At 38.2% G+C, this 6276-nt stretch overlaps 1 non-coding gene across 1 annotated transcript; it reads right to left on the minus strand.

The window, feature by feature from the left end:
- Positions 1 to 673: 673 nt before the first annotated feature.
- On the minus strand, positions 674 to 780 carry LOC146922203 (small nucleolar RNA R71). Its single transcript, XR_015012982.1, has one exon. It is a non-coding gene; the product is annotated as a small nucleolar RNA R71 (small nucleolar RNA).
- Positions 781 to 6276: the final 5496 nt, after the last annotated feature.

The raw sequence follows: 6276 nt of genomic DNA on the forward strand, positions 1-6276 counted from the left end.
AGCGGAACGATACTCTTCTTACTACTATTACTTCGATAGGTCGTGCACTTGCGGTTTGGCTTTATCAAGTTTTTGGCGCCGTTGCCGGGGAGTTGTTGTAATTTGATTAACTTTTTAATAGTGATTAGAGAAAAAATATTTTTCCTTATTTTATTTCTTTTTACATTTCTTAAAAAAAAAAAAAATCTTTTGTTCTATTATATTTTATTTTATATTTATATTTCTTTCCAAAAAAAAAAAATATTTTCCTTTATTTTATCTTGTTTTATTTCTTCTTTTGCCTTTAACTTCTTGGGAAGATAATAACGATATGACTAAGGAATGCACTCTCATAGAGTATGCAATCCCATCTTCAAATGAGTCATACGATGCTATTGTGTACCCAACGGTTGACGACAATTTTGAAATAGAACCTGCACTTATCGAGTTAGTGCAGCAAAATCAATTTTTCGGATCACCCACTGAGGATCCGAATTTTCATATTTCAACTTTTTTAAGACTCAGTGGAACCGTGAATGCAAACCAAGAGGTCGTAAGGCTGCACTACTTTCCTTTTTCCCTGGGGGGTAGAGCTAGTACTTGGTTTAATTCATTGGAAAATGGTTCTATCACTTCATGGCATCAAATGAAGCAAACTTTTCTCGCTCGATTCTTCCCCTATTCTAAAACAATTCAATTAAGGAATCAAATCACACAATTCACTCAAAAAGATGGAGAATCTCTTTACGATGTGTGGGAGCGTTTCAAAGAAATGCTTAGACTTTGTCCCCATCATGGTTTAAAGAACTGGCTTATTATTCACACTTTTTATAATGGTCTTTTGTATCCCACAAAAATTCATGTTGATACAGCTGCAGGTGGAGCTCTGATGAACAAAACATACACAGAAGCATATGCTTTGATCGAGGACATGGCACAAAACCACTTTCAGTGGACCTACGGAAGGGACACCACTAATGTTGCTCCTTCACCCTCTCAGAGAGAGGTAGGTATGTATGAAAATTCTTCCCTTGATCATCTAGCTGCTAAGGTTGACACACTCACACAAAAATTTGATAAAATAAATACTAGTACTGTCACACCTTCCCCTGTATCACCTCTTTGTGAAGTTTGTGGTGTTTTGGCCATATTGGCATTGATTGCCAACTAGGTAGTGTTGTTAGAAGTCCTGAGCAAGTAAACTATGCTCAATATAATCAAGGGTTTAAAAACAATCAATTTTTTTTCAAACCCCTCAAAATCTTTTTGGACAATAAACAACACCACCCGGTTATGCAAACAACCAAGGAGTTCCTCAAAAATCCAGCTTGGAAATTTTACTAGAAAAATGTGTTATTGATCAATCCAAGCAGCTCCAAGAGCTTAAAAATCAAACTGAATTTTTGAAGGACTCTCTTGCCAAACATACATCGAACGTAGACTACATAGTTACTCACAGTAAGGTGATAGAGACTCTGACTTCTCAAGTACCCCAACAGGTGGCTACTCCCTCTCAAACCTCCGAAGTCCTTCTAGGCCAAACCAAAACCAACCCCAAAGACCATATAAGTGCTATTATTTTTAGGGATGGTAACCAATTAGAGGACCCCGTTGTGAAAATTCAGAACAATGAAGGAGACATAGGAAGTGATAAGCCTCAAAGTGAGAAAGCTATAAGAGAGAATGACAAGCCATTTGTTTCACCATCTCATGAGCCTAAAATTCCTTTAACACAAGAGTTTGCTAAATCCAAGTTAGATGAGCAGTTTAGAAATTTATTGAAATACTTCCAAACAAATTGCCACCTAAACTTAAGGATCCAGAGAGATTTTCCATACCTTGTGTCATAGGATATAAAACATTTGAGAAAGCCATGTGTGATTGGGTATAGGATAGTTAAAACCACTTTCTAACTGTCAAGCTAGTGACTCTAAACAAGCGCTTCGTGGGAGGCAACCCATGCATTTAATTGCTTTTGTTTTGTTTGTTTTTGGTTGTTTTAAGTGTTTTGTAGGTAATTGTCCAAGTATGATTCAAGAAAAGTGAAAAATTTTGAAGCCCCCAGGACCAGAAGGTTGGCACGGCCCGTGCTAAGGCTGGCACGGCCGTGCCAGGTTTTTAAGGCAAATTTGGAGCATGAAGTCAGTAAGTTGGCACGACCCGTGCCAAGGGTGGCACGGCCGTGCCCGACCTCTACACACCATATAACATAAATTTTTCTTCCTTCTTCCTCATTCACAAACCACAACCCTCTTTCATCTTTCAAACTACTCTCTAAACCTCCATAACCTTCAAACCTTCATATCTCCCTCAAAACTTCACCAATTCACTCATTTCTTTCACCAATCAATCACAAACTTCATTTCAAACACAAACCACCCATCAAAAACATCTTTCATCCACTCAAACCCATAATTCACCAAACCCTTATCACCATAAACCCTAACCCAAAAACCACAAAATCTTAACCAATCTCCACATCTAAACACATAAACCTCACTAGAACATCAACCCCAACCCTCAACCACCCTTTTCTACAAAATTCTTCACAAACCCTAACCTTCACCAAAATTCCATAATCAACCCAAGGTCAAAGGTCTAATGGCTTCAAGAAGAAGTGGCAAGGAACCAACAACATCTTCCGGAGGACCTCCATCAAAGAAAAGGGAAACGGCAAAGAATCATGGCATCACCTTCAAGGATAACAACCAAAAAGAAAGGTATAAAGTCCTTATCACTAAACCTTTGCATCCTTGTAGGTACCCTCATTTTCATACTATGAATACCTTAGGGATTAGGGACAATGCTTTTGAATTGCTGAATAGATTAGGATGGGGTGAGATGATTAGTCCTATGAGGGGGTATGAAAATTTTACTTATGAGTTTTTAAGTTCTATCCAATTCAAGAAAGATAAGTTGAATTTAGATGACCCCGATCATAGAGTCTCCTTCCGGCTTTTGAATATTGATTACGAGATGTCCCTTGAAAACTTTTGCACTAAAATGGGCTTCCCAAATGCGGGGTTCATCCATGACTCTTGGAATCAAGCTTTAAAGCCGGAAGACTATAACCCTGCTAGCTTTTGGACACGCATAACTGGTCTAGATCAATACGTTTCACATTCAAACAAGGCTAGTAACATCCACAACCCAGTTCTTAGGTACCTTCAAAGGGTAATGGCTTGTACCATTTGGGGTAGGAAGGAAGTAGGAACATGTAGGACGGATGAAATCTTTATGCTTTGGGCTATGCTTCATAATTACCCCGTGAATACTTGTTTTTACATGCTTGACTACCTTGCCTCAATAGGAACTAAGCCTAATCTTGTAGCCGACATAGTAGTGGGGGGTGTTATCACATTCATTGCTAGTAAGTTTGGAGTGAGCGAGGAGGAAGGGATACATGAAATTCAGGGCAACAATAGGCTTAACATAGAGACTCTAATCTCTATGAAATTCATTACACATCATCCACCCATGCAATATGCCCTTAAACTCAATGTGCCTATTCTGTTTTTGCTTCCTAACCCATCTCGGACTAACACCGAGGTGGAGGAAAATTGGTTGTATGTTGATAATGAACAGGTACATGAGCAACATGATGAAGGAGAAGGTGCTAACTTGCACCATGAGGAGGAGCACCATGACCATAATGCCGGAGAACTCATTAATGATGAAAGATGGGCATGGATGCGAACCGAGGTCGAAAGGATAAGCACCGAGCAACAAAGGCAAGGTGTCGAACTTTTGGGGCTGAGAAATGATGTCCAAAGGGGCAACCGCTTGTCGGAATAAAACAATGCAATGCTCCGAAGGATGATGCACCAATTCAATCTCCAAGGTCCTCCTTATGGACCTCAATGAGAACATGTGAGCTTTCCTCTTCCTCTCTTCCCTTCTTCTTCTTCTTCTCTCCCTAATTCTTCTTCTTCACTCCTTCTTCTTCTTCTACTTCTTCTTCCTTTCTTTTAACTTCTTTTTCTTTTGAATCATTGAGGACAATGCTTCCCCTAAGTGTGTGTGGGGGGGGGGGGGGGGGGGGGGCTAATAAAGTGTCTAGAGTCGTAGTGTCCAATCTCCCTTGAACTTTATTCTTTTGTTTTGTTTTTATAGTGAAAGGCATGACTAGTAGCTTGTGTTTAATGTAAAAAATGGCATGAAAATTTTTGTTTTGTCTCTTCTTTAGGTTGCTTCTTGTACATGAAAGTAGTTTCTTGTGTTTCTTATGTTCTTGCTATACCCATGTCTTGTTTTATTGTGAAAATCTCCAATGAGAAAAGCACCCGGTTGCAATCCTTGAGCAAATGTATGAATATGTATTTTAAGGAACACGTTCTATCTTTAGTGTTAACTTAGACCCTTTAAAGTCTTAAGAGTAAAAGTAGTATAAGTTTGTGTGGGAAATTAACCAATGTTCTTAATTGTTATATTCTTAAATTGTTAAAGTTAAATGGGGCGGGAGAATGGCACCAACATGTGGGGGAAAGGACAATCCCTAACTTCCTAATTGTGGTGGTGACTCCCTAATTTGAACTTAAAGTGAAACAAATTCATCAATGCTAGGGGGAAAGGACAATTACATCCAAAAAGACTTCCTACGCGGAGATGAAACAAATAATAATTTTGCAGCACTGCTTAGGGTGATTTTGAATCTAGGGGGAAAGGACAATTACATCCGAGAAGACTTCCTACGAGGATAGATAGCCCCTAAGCATCCGCAGCCCCTTGTGCTTAATTGTTAATCTAATCTAATTTTAACTTAAATTCCCATCACTCTTATATGAAATGAAGAAAGGACTTTTCTCGGTTACTTTAGCACTAAGGATAGAACCTATTCCTCATAATATCTGTCTTATACAGGAGCAAGAAAAGGGTTGGACTGCACACACACACTCACTTGAGACTTGATGTTGGGTAGAATAGGTTCATGAGAAGTATTTGAAATTGTAATTAGTGTACTTGAAGCAAAGCCTTTCTTTTGAGACATGTGTTCTTAATATTGCCATGAATAAATCTTTTGTTGCCTGCTATGTCTATTGCCTTTTGCTTGAGGACAAGCAAAGATTCAAGTGTGGGGGAGTTTGATGAGTCATAGATTAGTATATTTTAATGCTTTATTTAGTTTAGTTTTAAATAAGATTTGATTTGATTTTATTGCATTTTATTTCCTTTTAGAATATTTTACTTTAAATTGCTTTTTATTTTATTTTAGGAACGAATATATGGTGGAAGGTGTCTTGGAGCAAAAGAAAGAGGACTAGAACAAATACAGTGCGAAAATACGAAGATATGGAACAAAAATATGTTCCCACCAAGTCAGAAGCTTGGCACGGCCAGTGCCAACATGTGGCACGGCCGTGCCACCTCCAGAAGTCTCTTTTGCTGCTTTTTCTTCGGGCCCAAGTTACCCTGTTGCAGCTTTACTGTTTTACCCTTTTAGTTGCTTAGTTTCTAAGTCGATTGTAAAGCTATAAATAGAGTAGCTCTCCACCATAAACATTCACCTTTTACTTTGTTTATTTCAAGTATTATTTCAATAAAAAGTCTTTATTTCCTTTTTACTTTCTTTGCAATTTATTTTACTGTTTATCTCTCTTCTTCCCCCATGTCTACGATGAACATGAGTGAGTAGACTTCTTCGTCTTGGGATTGTTGGGGAGTCTAATGACTCAATCCTAAACAAAACAAGCCTAAACCCTAATTTCTATGTAACCCTAATTTCTAATCTAGATTCACCGTCTTAACGTGGATTAACAATTATCAAACTGTGGAAGCGAAAGCGGAGGGTTTGATAATCGTTAATCCATCATCCCAAACATCAATTCATAAAGCGAGAGCGGAGTCTTGATGTTGGAACAAGTGAATCTAGACAATAATTGCAAAACAGTGAAATAGTCTTTGCAATTATTGAGACAAAGAGTAGTTTCAATCCTCTATGCATCTTCTAGTAATCATGTCAGCGAAATAGGCTTGGTTGCTAGAAGTAAACTCTCACCGGACTTTCATCGGAAAGGTGAGGGGCTAAGGGAAACCGGTCTTTAGAAATTAGTGTGTAAACCATGAAATTAGATGTTTAGGTTTTGTCTAGTGAAGGATTTGTCATTATGATGAACCAATGATCTCGAGGCCCTTTATTATTATTGTTATTTACTTTCAGCAATTAAACCCCCTTTTTATAAACTTTTCTCTCTTCTAATCATTCTCTAAAAGTTAATTGAATTCACAACTCCCTAGCGGAACGATACTCTTCTTACTACTATTACTTCGATAGGCCGTGCACTTGCGGTTTGGCTTTAT

The sequence above is a fragment of the Medicago sativa genome, chromosome 5 (genome assembly GCF_051527215.1).
Source record: "Medicago sativa cultivar Bolivia chromosome 5, Bolivia_mono, whole genome shotgun sequence".
NCBI lineage: Eukaryota > Viridiplantae > Streptophyta > Magnoliopsida > Fabales > Fabaceae > Medicago > Medicago sativa.